At 40.9% G+C, this 23,281-nt stretch overlaps 1 protein-coding gene across 19 annotated transcripts in view; it reads right to left on the minus strand.

Moving 5' to 3' along the window:
* Positions 1–23,281, minus strand: part of SYTL2 (synaptotagmin like 2) — a 121,119-nt gene that overhangs the window by 82,680 nt on the left and 15,158 nt on the right. The window contains exon 3 of one of the 19 annotated variants that reach the window (XM_017850892.1): positions 10,367–10,466. The exons of the other annotated variants lie outside the window; for them this stretch is intronic. The gene's annotated coding sequence lies outside the window, so the exon portion shown is untranslated. The remainder of the gene's footprint in view (positions 1–10,366; positions 10,467–23,281) is intronic. 19 annotated transcript variants of the gene reach the window in all.

Consider the following 23,281-nt stretch of genomic DNA (forward strand, 5'->3'; position numbering starts at 1 on the left):
AGAGGAGGCTTCAGATATAAGAAGAATAAAACTTAGGTCAAAGGAATCCTAAGGTTTCATTTAGCAGAATTATAGGTCTTCTTTTTTTTTTTTTTTTTTTTTGAGACTGAGTTTTGCTCTTATTGCCCGCGCTGGAGTGCAGTGGCATAATCTCAGCTCACTGCAACCTCCGACTCCTGACTCAAGTGATTCTCCTGCCTCAGCCTCCCAAGTAGCTGAGACTACAAGTGCCCACCGCCATGCCGGCTAATTTTTGTATTTTTAGTGAAGATGGGGTTTCACCACGTTGGCCAGGCTTGTCTCAAACACCTGACCTCAGGTGATCTGCCCACCTCGGCCTCCCAAAGTGCTGGGATTACAGGACCACGCCCAGCCGGTCTTACTTCTTACTAGTGAGACTTTAGTCACCCTGCAGATTCCAATTTATTTTCATTAAGTAACACTTAAAACAATTTCACTAAGGGTTCTGAGATGAAATTCGCAGGTATAATTCACACAATGTAGGTTATGATAAGATTAAACAATCATCCCTCACCCTTACCCCATCCCCTCAGCCCACAAAGCAATTAGCAAGCAGTGGGGATGGGGTAGAGGCCAGGACTATTTGATAGTGTTAACCAGGAGTGGTTTTGGAGTTTGGACTTGAAGCTGAAAGTGACTTTCTACCAAAGAGAATTTAAACCTTCTCTTCCATCACATCAGTACTGAGTACTAATTGCAGAGTGAAGGCAGTGACCAAAGAGAAGCAGAGCTCCCAAGTTAGACAGCAGAACTAGTTCTAGCATCTTTTCAGCCATTCCAGCATCTTGAGCAACTCAACAAAAGGCAGCAAAGCCTGTAGACACGCAACACTGAAGTCTTGAAGACTTATCCTTGAGCAAGTGCCTAATAATGTCTAAGCTCAGTGAAGAGGAACAGCATAGACACATGCACGCACTATCTATTTAAAATAAGGCTGGGCATGCAGAGGCTCACACCTGTAATCCCAGCACTTTGGGAGGCTGAGTCAGGGGGATCACTTGAGCTCACAAGTTTGAGACCAGCCTGGACCACGTGGCAAAACCGTATCTCTACAGAAAATACAAAAATTAGCCAGGTGTAATGGTGCATGCCAAGTAGTCCCAGCTACTTGAGAGGCTGAGGTGGGAGAATGGCTTGAGACTGGGAGGCAGAGGTTGCGGTGAGTGGAGATTGCCCCACTGCACTCCAGCCTGAGTGATAGAGCCAGACCTTGTCTCAAGAAACAAATACATGAATAAAATAAAAACAAAATACAGAATCTATATATTCTGTAGTGTACTATACTATATTATATAACATATACATCTATATATATAAACACTACTATACATTTAGTTCTCAGTCATTTGCAACCAATTTATGAAATCCTGAAAACTTCCTGCCCTATTATTACATAGAAAGTTAGGCTCGGTGGTTGCTAAGTGATTATGAAACCAGGATCCTCGTCCCCAGGTAGTAAAATCAGGCATCCTTCCTCCATAGAAGAATGTTCTAACAAGGCTATTTTGGTTCAGACGTGGTTGTTTATTGGGAGGGGGACAGCAGGATTACATGTGAAGTTATTGCTATTGCTATTATTTCTATGAAGAGCCACCAGGCTGGAACACTTACCTGGGCTATCTCCCCAAATCCTCAGTCCAACACTGTAAGGAAAGTGTCATTATCATTCCTATTTCACAAAAGATGAACTGGATTCAGAGAAGCAGAATAATTTCACCTCCATATGTGCTCTTAATTACTATGTTGTTTACAGATATGTGTATATATGGATATATTATAGATATAAGTTACTATGTGTAAACTGACATAATGGAATTTCAAATGTTCATTTCAAAAACTATAAACATATGGAATAGATAAAACTCATAAAGTATTTTTTTTTCCTAGCAGAAGTAGGACTTAAAAAAGGTCACACTAACATGGAAAACTGAAAATATTTAGGTAAAACAATCTTATCCATACCTTCAATTTCAGAAGAAGAAAAAGTCATTTTATACATTTTTAATCAACGAAGATCAATCAATAAATAATTCCTAAGGACATACTGTGTGAGAAGACTTATTAGGTACATCTTACTGCAGAGAGGGGCCATGATTGTAGAAAACTGGTGTGTATTAGAGAAAGAACACTGTCCAGGGATTAGGCAAGGTCAACTTTGCTCCTAGCTCAGTCTCTCTCTCGTTATATGATACTGGGCAAGTCACTTAACCTTCTGAAGTTTCTATCTCCTCATCTGCAAAGTGAGGGAACTAAAAAGGATAATCTCTCACATAGACTCCTTCTGGCAATAAAATGCTGTGACTCTCACTGGTGAAAGACAATTCAGGCCACAGCAGAATTTGTCTACAATGAACTATGGCCCTATACCTCTCATTTCATTTCAAAGCCCAGAGTAAAACCATCCCAAAGTCTGTAGTCAAGCAAGCAACAGTCATTCTTTCAATAGTGCTTATGCTCATCTAAAGAGTAGGATAATTTTTCGCCAAATTAAATGTCTCTCTGTGATACTGTGAAATATCTTTGTTCTCTTTTCCTGGTACATAGCTCCTAAAACCCTTGGAATCTCTGGAGTGATAAGAGTGTCTTTTGTATGCTAAGGCGATAACTGGTGGCTGGCAGCCACTAGGTAGCTTCAGAATGGGGGCTGGTCACAGTAAAGACCAAAGCATGATTAAACTTTTCAGTCCAAAGCCCCAATCTCTGGGGAGAAGAGAGGTCCCCACCAGCACATTAAGTGATTAATCACATTGGTGATTAAGCTAATGACCAATGGCCATTGGTTTAATCAGTCACGCTTATGTAATGAATTTGCCATAAAATCCCAAAGGGATTGGGTTTGAAGAGCTTCTTGTTAGCTGAACACATGGAAGCTCCATACCCCTTCTCCCATACTTTGCCCTATGCATTTTTTCTATCCATATCCTTTGTAATATCCTTTACGATAAACTGGTAATATAAGTAAAGTTTTTCTCTGAGTTCTGTAACATTCTAGTGAATTAGTCAAACCCAAAAAATGGAGTAGTGAGAAACCCAATTTACAGCCAGTCAATCAATCAGAAATATAGGTGACAACCTATTACTTGCGATTGGCATCTGAATTAGGGGCAGTCTGGTGGGACTGGGTCCTCAGCCTGTGAGATCTGATGCTATCTTCAGGTAGGCAATGTCAGAATTGAATTGAATTAGAGGATACCCAGCTGGTGTTTGCTGTGGAACTGATTGCTTACTTGGTATGTGCAGGGAAAATCCCTGCACATCTGGGGTACAGAAGTGTTCTGTGCTGTGGTGAGTAGAGAACAGGAAAAACACTGCAGTAGTCCATTCCAATGCTGCTAATGAAGACATACCTGAGACCAGGTGATTTATAAAGGAAAGAGGTTTAATTGACTCAAAGTTCAGCATGGCTGGGGAGGCCTCAGGAAACTTACAATCATGACAGAAGGGGAAGCAAACATGTCCTTCTTCACATGGTAGCAGCAAGGAGAAGTGCTAAGCAAAAGGGGGGAAAGCCCCTTATAAAACCATCAGATCTTGTGAGAACTGACTCACTGTCACTAGAACAGCGGCATGGGGGTAACCACCCCCTTGATTCAATTACCTCCCACCAAGTCCCTCCCACAGCACATGGTGATTATGAGAACTACTATTCAAGATGAGATTAGGGTGGGGACACAGCCAAACCATATCACTCTGCCCTGGATCCTCCCAAATCTCATGTCCTCACATTTCAAAACCAGTCATGCCCTCCCAACAGTCCCACAAATTCTTAACTCATTTTAGCATTAACTCAAAAGCTGACAGTTCAAAGTCTCATCTGAGACAAGCCAAGTCCCTTCCATTTATGAGCCTGTAAAATCAAAAGCAAGGTAATCACTTCCTGGATACAATGTGGGTACAGGCATTGGGTAAATACACCCATTCTAAATGGGAGAAGTTGACCAAAATGAAGGGCAACAGGTCCCATGCAAGTCCAAAATCCGGTAGGGCAGTCAGATCTTAAAGCTCCAAAATTATCTCCTTTGAGATCGCCATGTCTCATATCTAGGTCACACTGATGCAAAAGGTTGGCTCCCATGGCCTTGGGCAACTCCACCCCTGTGGCTTTGCAGGATACAGCCCCCTTCCAACTCTTTTCAAAGGCTGGCATTGAGTGTCTGCAGCTTTTCCGAGCGCACATTGCAAGCTATTGGTGGATCTACCATTCTGGTGTCTGCAGGATAGTAGACCTCTTCTCACAGCTCCACTAGGCAGTACCCCAGGGGGGATTGGGTGTGGGGTCTCCAACACCATATTTCCCTTCTGCACTGCCCTAGCAGAGGTTCTCCATGAGGGTCCCACCCCTGCAGAAAATTTCTGGCATTTCCATACACCCTCTGAAATCTAGGGGGAGGTTCCCAAACCTCAATTCTTGATTTCTTTGCAGTGGCAGGCTCAAAACCATGTGGAAGCTGCCAAGGCTTGGGGAGCTGTACCTTGGACCCTTTAAGCCATGGTTGGAGTGGCTGGGACACAGGGCACCAACAAGTCCCAGAGGCTGCACACAGCAGGGGGGCCTTGGACCCAGCCCTAGAAACCATATTTCCCTCCTAGGCCTCCGGACCTGTGATGGTTGGGGGGTGGGGGTGGGGCTGCTGTGAAGGACTCTGACACGCCCTGGAGACATTTTCCCCATTGTCTTGCTGATTAACATTTGGCTCCTCATTACTTAGCAAATTTCTGCAGCCCCCTTGAATTTCTCTCCAGCAAATAGGTTTGTCTTTTCTATCACATAATCAGGCTGCAAATTCTCCAAACTCTTATGCTCTGCTTCTTTTTCAAATGTAAGCTCCAATTGCAAACCATATATTTGTGAATACATAAAACTGAATGCTTTTAACAGCATCCAAGTCACATCTTGAACACTTTGCTCCTTAGAAATTTCTTCTTACAGATATCCTAATCATCTCTCTCAAGTTATCTCCCTCTAGTTCAAATCTCTAAGACAGGGGTAAAATGCCACCAGTCTCTTTGCCAAAGCATAACGAGAGTCATCTTTGCTCCAGTTCCCAACAAGTTCTTCATCTCCATTGGAGACCACCTCAATCTGGACTTCATTCTCCATATCACTATCAGCATTTTGGTCAAAACCATTCAACAAGTCTCTAAGAAGTTCCAAACTTTCTCACATTTTCCTGTCTTCTGCTGACCCCTCCAAACTGTTCCAACCTCTTTCTGTTACACAGTTCCAAAGCCACTTCCATATTTTTGGATACGTTTACAGCAGCACCCCACTCCCAGTACCAAATCATTGTATTAGTCCATTCTTATGCTGCTAATAAAAACATACCTGAGACTGGGTAGTTTATAAAGGAAAGAGGTTTAATGGACTCACAGTTCCACGTGGCTGGGGAGGCCTCAGGAAACTTACAATCATGACAGAAGGGGAAGCAAACACGTCCTTCTTTACATGGTGGCAGCAAGGAGAAGTGCCAAGCAAAAGGGAGAAAAGCCCCTTATAAAGTCATCAGATCTCATGAGAACTCACTCACTATCACTAGAACAGCAGTATAGAGGTAACCACCCCCATGATTCAATTACCATCCACCAAGTCCCTCCCACAACAGGTGGGGATTACGGGAACTCCAATTCAAGATGATATTTGGGTGGGGACATAGCCAAACCATATCAAACACTTTGATTTTTATATATAGAACTCTGGTTCTTCATATATCCTAACACCCTTGTTCTTGATGGTATATAGCAAACTAGGCAAAAATAATTAATATTAGTTAATAATAACAATAAGACTATCAAAGTCTTACATAGTAGTTAGAATATTCTAGGCACTGTTTTAAGTATCTTACATATATTAACTCATTAATTTCTCACAACAACATGAAGTAAGCGTTGTACAGATAAGAAAACAGGTTTAGAGAGGGCAAGTAACTGCTTGTTACTCAGTTAGCTGCTAGTAATGGCAGCACAACTCCAGCCAGATTGTCCAACTCCAGTGTATATGCTCTGGGCTTCCTTCTTGGACAGAAGTGTTGCAAAGCACAGAGTCATTCTCCAGGTGGCTTGGGTTCTACATTTTTAAGTCCTTGGCTCTTCTTGCTCCTTTCTCTCTCATCCCTGCACACTCTCTGGCCTGGCTCGTTTTCTGATCTCCAGCTCAGATTCTGGCCACAGATTTCCTTAGACTGGACATCCCCAGGCAGCCCAGGGAGAGGAGGCCTTTAGCTATCTGATGGGCACTATTCGGCCACAACAACCACGTGCCATGTGCCCATGGCAGGCTTCCTAGTATGACCCCTAAAATCAACCTCCACAAGGTAACTGGAAATTCATCTTTCTTAAACCGGGCAGAACCCTCACCTTTGTCAAGACCCGGACAGAGGAGAAAAGCAGCATTTCCCCAGGAAAGACATTTAGTTAATTCAGTTAACCTGAGACTATGCTTTGCAATATTTAATGATAGAAATGGTACAATGCAATGGTTTGAAAATAGAGCTTTCCGGGCTATGAACCACTAATGCCTCAAATTCCTTCTGCTGTATTCTCCCATTAGGAAACCAAAGCCACCAAAATAGGGGGGAAAAAGAAAAAGAGTATGGTAAACCTCATTAATGTCTTGCAAAAAAGAATAAGTACAATAACAGAGATGTGAAGAAAAAAACCCCATTTAAAGATATGATATTCTCTGCCTTACTGGTTTTTTTCCTTCCATCTTAGATAGAAGAGAAGAAGAAAAACAAGTGGAAGGAGATCAAGGAGAACAGTAAGGCTGAAATGCTTTACTTCAAATTCAGGGTCCATAATTATATTATTCTCCAAAATAATGGCTTTCAAACGCCACTACTAGCTGAGATACAAGGGAAATAAGTGATATCATCATGGGGCTTAACTTTATTACATGTTCGTTTTATTAAATTTATGCACATTAGAAGCATAGGAAATTGCCAGCCTTTAACATTCACACACACGCAAAGAATTATACAAAAAATACATCATCTTGAATCTTGGTCTTCAATTTATTTCCACAATTCCACAGAGCTTTTAAGGGGTTAAAAAATGTTCCTATCATTGAGATTTATAAACTGATTTCTACCATCCTTGGAATCACTAGTTACTCACACCACAGCCTGTGGCTGCCTGCAGCAACACATCAACACTTCCACGTATTTAATGCAGTATCTTCTTATTTGGGTATTATTTCTCATTAAACCAATCAGAAGAGGCTTCAAGGTAGAGAGGGGGAAGTGGCAGGTGAGAAAAGGGCAATTTGAGCCAAGAGAAACACCACACCCATTCCACATGGAAACCACAACCATGTATGGTCGCAGAGTGAAAAGGACTTGAGTGCCCAGCTAAGAGCTGGAAGGCAAAACACCAATGAGGTCCCCTCTGTGGAATTCAGTCTTTCACCTGAGGATAAAGGTTTTTGTAATTCTAAACAAAACTAAAATGAAAAGACATTAACTAAATACCAACGTGGATAGGACAGAGTTTTAGGATGAGCTCAAGCAAGCAACACAGCTGGTCCCAGGACAGCCGGAAATGAATTCCCTTCAGGTATGGAAAACAGAAGGAAAAGTAGAATTTTGCCTTTTCCCTTACCTATTATTCAGAAAGTGTCCACTATCTTCCTAAAACTAAAATCCTTGTCTAACAGTTTTATAAAAGAAAACAGATCTTAAAACAAGTTGCAGAAACTTCTTCCATTTCTGTTTCTAAAATAATTCAAAACACTAATTTTAAGATTTTAAAATTTTCTCCAAAGAAGCTACATATTAAGATGTATGAAGCCTGAGAGCCAACAGATTTTCACTCATCTATTTCTCAGTAGAATGTAAGTAGCACAATGCTTAGCTCAAAAAATACCTGTTGAATGAGTGCTAAACGAAAGAATAAAATATTCCCAAGGAAGGAATGACAGTGACTTCCACTTCACACTCTGCCTAAGGTTAGACCTGATTACGTTACATAATACTATGTTTAAAAAAGTCCTGTTCACTGCAGCTTTATTTGTAATAGCCAAAAATTAGAAATAACCCCAGTGCTCTTCAACAGGTGAATGGTTAAACAAAATCTGGTACATCCATATCATGGGATACTATTAAGCAATAACAAGGAAAAACTCTTGATAGACACAACTTGAATGAATCTCAAGACAATTGTGCTGAATGTAAAAAGGCCAATCCCAAAAGGCCACTACTGCATGGTTCTGTTTATATGACACTCTTGAAATGGCAAAATTATAGAAGTGAAGAACAGATTAGTGGTTGATAGGGGTTAGGGATGGGGGCTGCGGAGGCAGAAGGGAGGTGGGTGTGATTATCAAAGAACAAATGGAAAGAATCTGTGGTGATGTAACTGCTCAGTATCTGGCCAGTGATGGTGGACACATGTGATAAAATTGTATACATGTGATAAAATTGTATACAACTGAATACACACATGCCCATGTGCACATACACACACACATTAGTACATGTAAAACTGGAAAAATCCATGCCAATATCTGAGCTGTGATATTATACTATAGTTGTATAAAATGTTACCATAGGGGAAACTGGGTAACAGGTACACGGATCTCTGCACTTTTTCTTACAGCCTCATGTGAATCTACATTTATCTCAAAACAAAAAGATTTAAAAACATTCTGAAGTGACCTCTCCTCTGCTACCATCAGCACTACCAATTTGAGAGTGTGTGTATGTGTGTGCATGGCAGGTTGAGAGAGGGGGCAGCAACATATAAAACTTAACCACCTCCACAGAGCTCTCTATGGGAAGTACAGAGGCATCTCCAACTTCCTTTAAACTCCCAATGCACCAGTTATTTTTCGCACAATCTAAATTTTGCTCTTATATTAAAAACAAATATTTCAGGACTCTTATCTCCATATCTGGGAAAAATGGTCACAAAACCCATGACAGCCCATGTTTGATACCTGTTTGATACCCTTTCAGTACCTAGCACAATGCTCAACCCAGGAAAGAGCCTGAATAAAAGTGCTTTTAGTAAATGGATAAGCGAATGAATGGATGGATGAACTTTCTCATCATAGTAGAACCAGGTAAGCTGAAAATTCACAATGTTTTTGCTCCAATTTTCTCAACTTCAAAAGGTCAGTAATAGCTGTGCCCACCTGTCTCACAGGCCTGTGGAGAGGTTAAAGACCATCTCCATCTGAGCCTGCTGTAGTAGCAAGTGCGTACATAGCTTTGTTTAGAGATCTGCACTAATTATTTCTTGTGTGTTCTTGTGCCGGCTAATTTCTCTGAACCTGAGATTTCCCATTGGTAAAATGGGGGATAATACTTATTTCTGCAAGGCTGCTATGTGAAGGAGACATGGTATTCATAAAAGGCCTTGCTCAATGTCAACCTCACTAAATGCTCAATATATGTTTTCACCCTTCCATAGATATTTCCAGGAACTAGTGCTCACCTCATAGCTCAAAATGGCAGCCATTTCTTAGTAAGTTTACAGTTTTTTTATAAATAAATAACCAGTGTTGTATTTATGTAACATCTTCCTCTAAAGATCAAACTTTGCTTACATTTCCAATGGCAAAGTAGTGTGGACAAAGTAAACGTAGATAGAGGATGAAGTAAATGGGAAGAGACAAATTCAAGTGGAAGATGACAAGGGCATTTGTGGGTAGCTGTTAGGACTATACCGCAAGTCCTCTGCCGCTACCTCACTGCGGAAAGCAACTTGTCTTGGACTTGGTCTCCCCGATGGTTTCTTTCTTTTTCCTGTTTTTTTTTTCTTTTCCTTTTTTGTGTATTTTTATGATATTTAGTATATTCATACCCACAGGCAGCCTAGATAGTAGAGGAAGACACCTGAAAAGTCTACTGACCTCTAAGAATGGTGGGCTAGAGGTATAAAAAGGAAGGAGAAGAGGCCTCTGTTTACTTCCAATGCTGTGAAAGCTACTTGTTCTCAGGAAATATCTACTACTTCCTTCTCAGGGCTGGGAATGCCCTAGTCTGTTTCTACCCAAGGGTGGTAACTTTTCCTCCAAGTGTGCAGCTGTCTGAAAATATATTTGCTCTTGATGTGTCACTGGGTCACGAGTAGTTCTCCGAGAAATACTTTACACATGGGTGTCTCTTGAGCCCAGGCAATGGAGATATTTGCTTACCCATGAGGCAGGGAGGGACAAACAGGGGATATGGTTCCAAGATCCAGTTTTTAAAGACTATGCTAACCCAGTCAATTTGTCAGTCAACTACATTTTGAACCCTAACTATGTGCCTGGCCTCTGATTGAAAATGAGAAGGAATCATCCATGACGAAGACACAGATGGTCCCCTCCCTTTATAGAGCTCATGGTCTCATTCTGCATACTCACATTTGGTTGCTTTACTTCTATCGTAATAATCTTGTGTGGCACACAGCACACGTGTCAAAGCAAAGGTCTCAAAAATAGAATATCATTCCACACATGTTCCCTATAACAAGCAGAAGAATACGAAATAGAGATAATATAAAGATATGTCCCTGTTAGAAAACAAAGGTTTGGCATATCTTGCAAATCTCAAAAAGATGAATGTGCTTTCCAGAAAAATTATACATTTTATTTATTTATATATTTATTTATCATTTTGAGATAGGGTCTCACTCTGTTGCCTAGACACAATCCTAGCTGACTGCAGCCTCGACCTCCTGGGCTCAAGTGAGTCTCCCATCTCAGCCTCCTGAGTAGCTGGGACTACAGGCATACACCAGCACACCTGGCAGATAGATAGATAGATAGATAGATAGATAGATAGATAGATAGAGTAGAGACAGAGTCTCACTATGTTGCCCAGGCTGGTTTTGAATTCCTGGGCTCAAGCAAGCCTCTTGCCTTGGCCTCCCAAAGTGTTAGGATTACATGTGTCAGCCACCACCCCTGGCCAAATTATACATTTTTAAACCCTTATCAGTTGTATTCTCTACCTTTTTGATACAATTAACAATAGCATATACTTATTAAGTACTTACTATGTGCCAGGTACTATACTAAGCCCTATGTGCTAGGCATATACAAAGCCCTTCAAAGAATCAACTCATTTAATCTTTTAAACAATCTTATGAGTGATGCACATAATATTATTCCTATTTTATTGATGAGGAAACTTCAGCTTAGAAAGAACAAGGGATGTAAACCCAGGATCAACTGATTCCAAACAAATGTGGATCTCTACATTAAGCTGTAATATTATATGCTTGCTTGGTTTAGAGAGAAGGCCAAAGTTATGATTTCTATTATTGAAATAAGAATGTATACAGTATAGATCCTTCAAAACAGATTAGGTTGGACCACTATTAAATTGCCAATACAGGTTGAGTATCCCTTATCCAAAGTGCTACGGATCAGAGGTGTTTGGGATTTTTGGATTTTTTCAGATTTTGGAATATTTGCATATATATGAGATATTTTGGGGATGAGACCCAAGACCAAACACAGATTCACTTGTTTCATATACACCTTATACACATGGCCTGAGGGTAATTTTATATAATTTTTAAATAATTTTGTACATGGAACAAAGTTTGTGTACACTGAATCATCAGAAAGTGAAGATGCCAGGTGTGGAATTTTCCACTTGTAGAGTCATATCAGGGCTCAAAATGTTTTGGTTTTGGAGCATTTTGGATTTCAGATTAGAGATGCTCAACCTGTATACAACTGTTTTGACCTAAAGAAATGACAATTTCATTTGGTTCAACCTAATATAATATCAAGAGACAGAATGACCTAAGCCTAGCCCAAGCACAACCCCTGACTAGCTGTATGAATTTTAACAGTCACTTAACATTTCTAGACTTTGCTTGCTTTACTGAATAATATAAAGCGTAACTATAAAAGTTAGACTGGATTTGTCTTTAGGTTCCCCAGCTCCATAATTATAAGAGAAGTGGGGAGAAATACAATTTATTTGTTCAACAATTATTTACTAAGTACCTACAACGTGCCAAGCACTGTGCTTTCTCTCCCACTCCAGGTTCACCTGTATTTCAAAGACAGGCTCCCAGTAGCTTCCCATGATTCCAGGGATTCTACATGTTAGAAATAAAGAACAAACTTGAAGATTCTTGCTTGTCTGTTCAGGATAACTGCGATGTGCCCTATGGTGCTGGCAGCTCCTCCCAGATCACAATTCCACAGCAGAAGAGATAAACATAGGACCTGGAAACCACTTTAATGCGAAGAGATGAAGTGCAGCATAAGAAACGTTCATGTGAACAAATGTGTATCTTCCAATAAAAAAGAACTCTCAGTAGGCTGGGCGCAGTGGCTCATGCCTGTAATCCCAACATTTTGGGAGGCTGAGGTGGGTAGATCACCTGGGGTAAGGAGTTTAAGACCAGCCTGACCAACACGGTGAAACCTCGTTTCTACTAAAAATACAAAAAAATTAGCCAGGATTGGTGGTGCACACCTGTAATCCCAGCTACTTGGGAGGCAGAGGCAGGAAAATTGCTTGAACCCTGGAGACAGAGGTTACAATGAGCCGAGATCACACCACTGCACTCCAGCCTGGGCACCAGAGTGAGAGTCTGTCTCAAGAAAAAAAAAAAAAAAAAAAACTCTTAGTAAATATTCTGGCTCACAGTGACCTCTAGAAAAATATCTTACTTTACTTGTACCTCCCAGAAAGACAACGATTTAGACTTTTAACTTAAAAAAAATACAAAATTCCACAAAGAAAGAGACCTCACTCAGCTTTGCTGGGTAGAGCACCTTAGCATCTAGCTACAATCTTTGCAGTGATTAAGGACTGGGAGTACAGAGTTACAGAAAAACATCAAACAGCAAGTTCAAAGACACCAATTCAATACCTGGCTATGTGACTCACTAGCTTTGTGAGCTTGGACTTAACATTCAACCAGCCTCTGCCTCAGTATCTCATCCATATAATGAGCATTGGGATGATGAACTGTAAACATCTTTCCTGTTCTAAAGGTCAACCAGTTCCTTATCATCTAAGCTTTTACCATCTAACTGCCATCTGTTCCCTTTTGTACTATCCACTGTGAACACAGCAAACAGCTGTTTTCCAATGTGCCTGCAATAGCTCTTCAAATACGTACTTGAAGACTCTTATGACTGCCCACTTGACTCCCTCTCTTCTAACATAAGTCAATGGCCCAGATGGAGTCATGTGGTTAGCGAGATGTTTGGAATAACTCATGTGGAGTCATATGTCTAAACCTGGAGCCATAAGGAAGGGAATACACGCAGCAAAGAGCTGCTTGCTTTCTCAACATCTTGTAACTGAGAAAGGCCCATAACTCCCAATCTCATTTCCTGGGAATTCTACCAGCTGCAATAGGATTATAAAAGTTGCAAGAGAAAGGGATTAATAACCTTGATGTGCTGATGATCTAGCTGAGAAAACTGAACCTACACAAAGTATATAACTGATGAATTGTATAGAACAGATTATTACTATGTACTAAATTTGGGGATGTACCCAGTAAGAGTCACAGGAAATTAGACCAAAAAAAATGGTTAGATGAAGGGTATAGTCTGCTCCAGGGAAAGCCTATTGCTCTGTAGGAGGTTAGACTCTGAATCACTGAAGAGGACATGACTTACTTGGGAAACCATGACACCAACCCAGCCTCTAGTTGGGTGCTATCTTCAAATTAGGGGTGACCTGGGGCTCTGCCAATAGAGTTCTCTCAAACCCACCCTAATGGGGTAGTTTAGAATAGACTATCTGACAGGGCAGTGGAGGCAATTGCAAGCCAAATGTCACTTGACCTTTCTATGTTCTAAGTCAATGATGTTCATTTCTCTCTTAACCTGTAGAGTAACTTTCTAGCCCATTTAATGCAAACCATCTCTGAATGGGGCTCCTATGAAATGTGTCACTTTGAAGTTGCAGCAAGTTATTTTTTCTTCTTTAAACAAGTACTCTTTGGAAACAATAAACCAGTAAGTAAAAATAATTCCAGAAAAGAAATCATAGAAGCAAATGATTAATAAATACCACCCCCCACCTGAGATTCTTAGTTTCAGAGCTTTTATCATGTCTTCTTTATTTCAAAATACATATACCTATAAAGCAGGAAATAATTTGAGAACTGTTATCATAATATTTTATGCTTTAAAGATGAACAGTCTTCTTTTTCCTGTTCAGAGACTTTGAATTACAAAATTTCTCAAAGAGGCAGACATGGAGAAAAGTTTCAGTAAAATCCTGATAACATCCATGAAATTTAATTTGAGATATTTCATAACCAATATTTTATAAACCTATCCTTAAAAATTAAGGGCATGCTCTCAACATTTTCTGACATGGAAATTGTTCCAAAAGACAAAGAAATAGGCATATCCATGGTAAAAATCTCACAGCTGTCACATTGTTTAGTTCTGCACAAATGACAAATCCTATTACCCAAAAAAGGTTGGAGACTCTGTAGCTGTAATTTGGCAAGCAATTGCATTTCCACATTGTTTCAGTCATACTCTCCCTCATACAGATATGAACCCTGGAAAATATTTAATTAAACATAACTATGCAGTCTGAAAACTAAGTCAAAATAAGAAGTTCATGTTTTGCCATCTTTAATGTTGTTATGCAATTCATTAGAGAAAAGAGCACACAATCCCTCAATCCCCAACCTCCAAAGATTCAAAAGAGCAGGTTCCGTTTTTTTTTTTCTTATAGAGACAGGGTCTCACTATGCTGCCCAGGCTGGTCTTGAACTCCTGGGCTTAAGCAACTCTCCCGCCTCAGCCTCCCAAAGTGCCAGGATTACAGGCATAAGCCACCTTGCCTGGCCAGATGTAATTTTTTTTTTCATTTTCTTTTTTTTTTTTTTTTTTTTTTTTTAGAGACAGGGCCTCTTTCTGTCACCCAGGCTGAAGTGCAACAGCACAGTTATGGCTCACTGTAACTTCAAACTCCTGGGTTTAAGTAATCCTCCTGCCTGAGCTTCCCAAGTAGCTGAGACTAGAGGTACATGCCACTACACCCAGCTAATTTTTAAATTTTTTTTCTAGAGACAGGTTCTCCCTATGTTTCCAGGGTGTTTCAAACCTCAGGCCTCAAGTGATCCTCATACCTCAGCCTCCCAAGGTGCTGGGATTACAGTCATGAGCCACCACGCCCAGCCAGATCTAAATTTTAAAGGACAACAGAACAAATAATAAAACCTCCCACTTTCTCAAGGTCACAAAAGAGACTTTCACATCACGAAACTCAAAAGAATCCAGATTCTCAAATGGACATCACATCTCTCCATGAATTGTCCCCTGGTAAGGAAACCTGCATTTATCAAGACTTTTCTGCTTGCTTGGGCTTGATTTCTACTAATTGTCTGGTATTGAGGGAAGAAAAAAAAATCATTATATGCCTGGGGAAGTACAGGAAGTAAGTCTCAAACATGAATTTGAATTTGTATTTCTTTCTGACAAAAAAAGTTTACTAGAGGTTTATATAGAGGTAAAAGAAAAGCAGAATTTCCAGGAATTGCTCCAGGAATTCATGGAAAGTGGATCCATTCCTCAATTTTTTTCTAATAAAGAAAACCAAGAAAAAACCATAAGGAGATAGTCTTTCAAAATGCCTAGGTTCCCATTCCTTTACAATATCACTAAGGAGAGGTTAAGTGGCTGTACTTTGATCTCCACATTTATATTTCAGAATTATTGCCTACTGTGTGGCCTTGGGCAAGTTACTTAGCTTCCTCACTGGTAAAATATCTACTTAAAATTGTGTTATAAGGATTACATGCACTTGTATGTATAAAGTACTTAGTCTGGCATGAGTCCATAATGAACCTTGTATTAGCTGTAATACTTATATTAGCTAATATAAGTATTAGCTGTTATTATTACCACCACCACCGCTAAATTTATTTTCAGCCTCTCAAATAAAGTCACATAGCCCCAAGGAATAATGTTTGCGCTTTATTTTCTGAAATGATGATGGCCTGGCTCCAGGCTCACCATCAGATCTAAAACAAACGGAACTCTCTCAGCCAGAGCACACTAATGTGAACTGGGGTCTCAGCTGCTCTGTGATCTGGGCAGCAGAAGAGGCCAGATACTTAGGCCCAGTAGCCTGAGTTGCACTCATTTAACAAATGTTAATTGTGTCCCTAGTCTGTGCCAGGCAGTGTACCAGGTGCTGAATTTATTTGCTCATGATCAGCACTTTCACTGTATTCTCTAGAGCCCAAGGCTGTATTTTTGTTTTGTTTTGTTTTTTTGTTTTTTGGGGTTTTTTTTTACTATAATGTGCTGCTTATGTTAAAAAAAGAAAAAGTTACATAGGAAACATTTTCCAGGATGAAACTAACAAGAATAGTAAAAGCCACTCCAAACCATCTATTTCTATTTTCTTCCTTATATTTCTACAGTATAAAATTCTCACCTACTTTTAAATTTGATAAAGCACATTATTCCCAGATGGTTTTTTGCCAAATATCTACAAGAAAGGATGACTTTATGTGAGCTGGCTCTGAAATAAGCAAACTGACAGAGCAGGCCACCACTCCCCTTCCCTCACATCTAACAAACTGCAAATAGTGCTGGGAATCCCACAGGACTCAGGAAAGGTAACACACAAGCACAGAGCATACACATAAGCCAGGGGAGTCTCCTGCTGTAAAAACTCTGGGTAGGCACCAGAAGCTTAAACTTCTTCATAGAAGAGCCTTAACATTCACTGAGGCTCAGGTAAGATTTAACCACTTATATAAGACCTGAATGATTATTATTTTATGAAGTTGCATCATTGTGTTCAGGAAGCACAGGGAACAAAAAGAGCACAGACTTGGGAGTCGGGCCTGAGCTTGAATTCCAAGGCTACTACTTAAAAGCTGTGAGACTCTGGGCAAATATTTAACTTCCCCAAGTCTAATTTTTCTTATCTAGGTTATATGGCATCAAATTTATACCTCTGAAGATCTTTGTAAGAATTAAAACGATAATTCATGTTAAACACCTAGCTGATATCTGACATACTGTAGAAACTTCACACGATATATGCTCTGACCACCTGTTATTTTGGGGCAGGAAAAATGTCCGAAGAACTCCTCCCCTGATTTAGAGAAATAATGAAAGTGAATCCGAGGCAAATATTGCCCCTCATTTTTCTAAGAGTCTAATTCTGATAAGTGATATTTTCAGGACGCTGACAGTACCTGAGATATTATGAAAAATGCAACCAAACCTTCTCTAATAGCTCTTTGTCCCCCAGATTTTACAGTGGGCAATCAAGAAGACTTCAACTTTCTCCTGCAGAGCACCATGAGCTTTGGAGCTGGAGCCCACATCCTCTCAGCTCCTCTGTTCTAGTCTCTTTCTATCCAAATCCCAAATGCACCTTCTAAAAAAAAAAAAAGATCAACCGTTTCACTCCCCACAATCTATACACAGGATGGCACAGAGTGAAAGTACGCAATTTGCCTCAACTTCTTTTCATTCACTCAGTAATATCTGTCAGGTCTGAGGCTTGACTGATATATACTTTAAAATAAACTTAAATATATCAGGAAGCTGAAAGACTTTATAGTTCTTATATTTCCCAGGGTCTAGGTTTAAAATCAAAAGGATGGATTTGGGCTCATGCCTGCAATCCCAGCACCTTAGGAGGCCAAGGCTGGAAGACTGCTCGAGCCCAGGCATTCAAGAGCAGCCTGGGCAACATAGCAATACCTCATCTTTATAAAAAAATTTTTAAATGATCCAGGTGCAGGGGCATGCAACTGTAGTCCTAGCTACTCAGAAGCCTGAGGCAGGAGGACTGTTCAAGCCCAGGAGGTCAAGGCTGAAGAGCTAGGACTTACAGGTGTGCAGCTCAAACTGACCATATTACTCTGGGCAAGCTATTCAATTCTTCTGAATTATAGTTTCATCAGCTGTGGAAACTAATAATACTTCCTACCTTATAGGATTATTTTAGCAATAAATGATATTATATGTGAAAACATTTTGAAAACTGTAAAGTTCTATACAAATGTTATATTAGAAAATGTTAGTCTTTTTTGGCCAGGAGCAGTGGCTCACACCTGTAATCCCAGTGCTTTGGGAGGCTGAGGTGGGAGGATCACTTGAGGTCAGGAATTCGAGACCAGCCTGGCCAACATGGCGAAACCCTGTCTTTACTGAAAATGCAAAAATTAGCTAGGCATGGTGGCAGGCATCTGTAATCCCAGTTACTTGGGAAGCTGAGGCACAAGAATCATTTGAACCCAGAAGGCAGACGTTGCAGTAAGCTGAGATCGCGCCACTGCACTCCAGCCTGAGTGACAGAGTGAGACTCCTTTCAAAAAAAAAAAAAAAAAAAAAAGAAGGCGGCACGGTGGCTCAAGCCTGTTAATCCCAGCACTTTGGGAGGCCGAGACGGGCGGATCAGAGGTCAGAGAGATCGAGACCGATCCTGGCCTAACACGGTGAAACCCCGTCCTACTAAAAAATACAAAAATAAGCTGGGCATGTGGCGGGCGCCTGTAGTCCAGCTACTCGGGAGGCTGAGGCAGGGAGAATGGCGTAAACCCGGGAGGCGGAGGCTTGCAGTGAAGCCTGAGATCCGGCCACTGCACTCCAGCCCAGGGTGATCAGAGCGAGACTCCCGTCTCAAAAAAAAAAAGAAAAAAAGAAAAAAAAGAAAAAAGAAAAAAAACAAAGAAAAGAAAAGAAAAAAGAAAACATTAGTCTTTGGTATTATTGTCCCTTTTGTCAGCTACAGCCTATGTGATCTAATAAAATCTTAAGAAGTCTGTGTTTATACGCAGCTTCCCCAGCTGGCCACACCCTACCTGGCCACTCATCTATCTCATAGCACACCTTAGTCTATACCCACTGATCTCAAGACTAGAAAGTTTTTGTTGTTGTTGTTGTTGCTGCTGCTGCTTGAGAAGGAGTCTCACTCTGTCACCCAGGCTGGAGTGCAATGGCGCAATCTCGGCTGACTGCAACCTTTACCTCCCAGGTTCAAGAGATTCTCCTGCCTCAGCCTCCCGAGTAGTTGGGATTACAAGTGCACACCACCACACCAGCTTTTTTTTTTTTTTTTTTTTTTTTGCATTTTCAATAGAGATGGGGTTTCACCATGTTGGCCAGGCTGGTTTTGAACTCCTCACCTCAAGTGATCCGCCTGCCTCAGCTTCCCAATGTGCTGGGATTACAGGCATGAGCCACTACAACTGGCCTATACCCACTGATTTCAAGTTCAGTTTTTTTTGTGAGCCCTCCCATTCCCTGTTCATTTTCAAACAAATGGATCATCACAGCTTCTGACACTCTCAAAGTTCAAAATGTTAAAACTTGACACTTATTTCTAAAAGGTGAAATCTGATTTCATTTATGGAATGACAAAAAAACCGTGAAACTTTTTTAAGCACCCTCTTCACATGCCTAAATACACAGAGTCTTGAGAAATAGGCCCTTCTCTTATGTAAAGATCAATAACTTCTCAGAGTCTTTAATATCTTCAGAGTCTTAGCCAAAAACAAACCAAAAATAAACAACAATTGGCTTCACATATGTGGCATTTCATGGTGTGTTGAAGGGATCTCCAAGTCCAGTCCCAGGTTTGATGATTCACTAGGATAACTCAATAGGACAACATATAGTCATATTCACAGCTATGACTTATTACAGTGAAAAGATACCAAGCAAACTCAACAATGGAAAAAGGTACATGGGATGAAGTCTGGATAAAACCAGGTGGGAGCTCCCATGGGTCTTCTCCAGGAGGAGTCACACTGGACACACAAGTTGTGACAATGCATCTGAAATGTTACCAACCAGACAGTTCATTAGAGAGATTCAGTGTCCACAGTTTTTAATGCCCAGAGAGGACAAGTCATGTAGGCACCCCTTCCCTGGCATGTACCCAAATTCCAGACTCCCAGAAGAAAAGCAGGTGCTCAACATAAACTATATTGCTCGCACAAACAGTTTAGGCACAGTGAGCTACTCCTATCATTTAGATCTGTGGGAATCCTTCTGAAATCCAAGTTCCTTAATGCCAGCCAAAGGCCAACTTGCAAGCAGGCCTTTCTATGGATAGGCAGTTTCACACCCACTAAGTTAATTCTTTTCTGCACTCATGAGAATAAAAAGCCAAATATCTAATTAATTGATAACTGCCCATTGACCACTAAATTCTTACAGCCAATCAATGTACTGAAAACCTTAAAAAGACAGTGAACATAACTTAGCACTTTAAAATATATTCATTTAACACACTTGTACTATCTCAGCCTTCTGGGCTTTGGGCATTAAGGAAATAATAAGTTCCTTTAGTCCCAGCACTCTAAGAACTTTTGTAACAAAAGGGAAGATGAGATGAGGACATAGAGAATGATAACACACAGTGGTATGTGATGAGGGCCATAAAAGAGGTATAAGCCAAACATTAAATCAGTTAAAGGAGGGAAAGAAAACTTTCTACCGTGATGAACCAGGAAGATTTCAGGAAGAATTAGCATAAAGCTGCAGTTTTAAGAACAGCTAGGATTTCAGAGTTTGAGACAGGGTTAGGAAAAGCTCAACAAAAGGGACTAAAAGTCCATTAAAAAGTCCAATCTCCTTAATGACATGTACAACACTCTTCACGATCAGTCCGCTGCCTACTTCACTGGCCTCAGCACCTGCCAGCCTTGCCTTGAACATGAAACCATGCTCGCCATACTATTTCCCAGCCTTTTGACCTTCTGATTCCTATTCACCCAGGTCTCCTCTCAAATGCCACCTCTTCCAGGAAGCCCTACCTTGGCACTTGATCTCCCTTCCCTCTTACCACCCCCCACCTCCTTCCTCTGTGCTCACATCTGACTATGAACATCACACTGAGGGGTAATTACAGACATCTATTTTCCCCACTGGACCCTCAGCCTAAAACAATTTGACACACAAACATAGAAAACACTCAGTGAGTATCTGTCAAATAAATTAACTCTTATCTCTAAATCTGATATTCTTCCCACTAAAGCATGCTTCCCCTTTTATCAACAAATGTTCACTGTTTAATAATAGTTTAAAGAGAATAGCAAGAGATTTTCTGTAAAGATCAATCATACCATACTTAAGTATTAAACTAAGCTCACACCCTTGGTCACTGCATCTACAGGTAGTGATGCACACAAACACACCCTCGAGGACCTGACCATTCCCACACACAGTTCATCAGCTTTGGTGCTTTGGTCTCAAAGGAAAGAGACCAAACCAGAATCTAGCAAACGACTAGACTGAGACTTGACCAACACAGTGAAAGGGCTTGGGGACTGGCACATGAAAGAGTCCAGGTTCGAAGGTCTAATATTCCAAAACCCAATGTAGGATGTCTCCAAGAGTTTCCTGGGTTTCTGCCGCCCAGGCTGGAGTTCAGCAGCACAATCATGGCTCACTGCACCCTTCATCTCCTAGGCTCAAGTGATTCTCCCACCTCAGCCTCCTGAGTAGCTGGGACTACAGGTGTGCACCAACATGTCCTGCTAATTTTTTTCTTTTTTTTTTTTTTTTTTTTTTTTGGAGAGATGGGGTCTTGCTATGTTGCTCAGGCTGGTCTCAAATTCCTGGGTTCAAGCAATCCTCCTACCTTGGCCTCTGAAACTGCTGAGATTACAGGCATAAGCCGCCATGCCTGACCCCCAGGAGTTCAAAATGTACAACTTACTCCCTATGCACTGAATGTCAGCCCAAGACTTGCTTTTAGTTCCTGGCTGCTCAGAGAGTGGACTTGCGGAAAGTATGCCAGAGGAAAAAAAAAAAAAACACACATCCACTCACTTCACTCCTCACTTCCTCAAACACCAAGCAAATACCTATGCTTAGTTCCACAGTAGGGTCACATCTGTCCCCTGCAGAATCTGACCAGTAGAGCCACGTCTCCTCCACACCCTTGGCTCCTGGCCACACATTATTAATAGTTCATGTGGAGATGCAGGTGACTGTCTTCACATTGAGGCACCTCTAGTAACCAAGGCTAATCTCCCCAGTGGCTTTCCCCAAGGGACCCAGGTAATGTCGAGTTTTCCCTCTGGCCTGGATAAAGCAGACAACTATCAGGAAAACATAAACAAAGGCCTAGAAACACAGAAACACACATCTGTGTGTACCTGGGTCTGATCCTGACTGCTCAGGGAGAAGGGCCACCTAGCTTCTTGTCATTTCCCATAGATGATAGTTTTGCAGTCTGAGTCTCTCTGCTCCTCCCACTAAGAAACTCAACAGCTGCTAACCACAATAGTGCATGCTAAGCACAAGAAATTCTACAAAGCACTAACCAAACTCAGCATGCGTTAGGCGTCAACTATCCCTAGAATCTTAAACTCAATTCTGGAGATACACAAAGGGGTCTTCAACATTTTTTTTTCTTTTTTTTTGATTCAAGCTTCAATCATTTTGCCAGAAACACACCTGGTCCTTTATTGAAAAGTGGTAAATATGCTTAACTCAAGGTAAGACATATTTATATTTTTGGAATAATTTGGCTCTGATGTGATCCAGTCCATAAATTAGTATATGGAGTCACCATTTTCCAACACATTATGTGCTTTCCTATAGAAGTCTTGAATAACAGCACCATCTCTACAAGTACCATTATCTTTTACCAAAAAAGCTTTAATATATGTTATCTCCTTTGTACACACAAGTGCAAACAAGTATGCCAATCAACCCCAAACCCATGTTTCATACTGCGAGCAGTGTTATTATCATAAAGAGAAATTTCATTATCTCACTCACAATATTGAGAAACTTCAAAGACAAAGGGCAGCCTCCAAGATAAAGGGTAAGATTGTAGCCTCATTTCACCTTTGGTCTTTGATGAAACTCCACTACATTAGCAGCGCCACCAACCATAACTTACCTGCCCTAGGTGCCAACTCAGTAGTCTCTTCCTGTTCTTTTTTTTTTGAGATGGAGTCTTGCACTGTCACTGGAGTGCAATGGCATGATCTGGGCTCACTGCAAACTCCGCCTCCCGGGTTCAAGCAATACTCCTGCCTCAGCCTCCAGAGTAGCTGGGATTACAGGCACCCAACACTTTGCCCAGCTAATTTTTTGTATTTTTAGTAGAGATGGGGTTTTACTATGTTGGCCAGGCTGGTCTTGAACTCATAATCTTGTGATCCTCCCACCTCGGCTCCCAAAGTGCTGGGATTACAGGCACGAGCCACCGCGCCCGGCCTCCCCGTTCTCTTAGTATCCCTTCTCTCCCTGCCTCCGTGCCTTTGAACTTGAAACATCCTTCAACATTTCCTCCCCACCACACTCTCTTCTTCTCTCCTTTTTCTATATATTATATATATA

Source organism: Rhinopithecus bieti, unplaced genomic scaffold (assembly GCF_001698545.2).
Source record: "Rhinopithecus bieti isolate Rb0 unplaced genomic scaffold, ASM169854v2 scaffold_30846, whole genome shotgun sequence".
Classification (NCBI taxonomy): domain Eukaryota; kingdom Metazoa; phylum Chordata; class Mammalia; order Primates; family Cercopithecidae; genus Rhinopithecus; species Rhinopithecus bieti.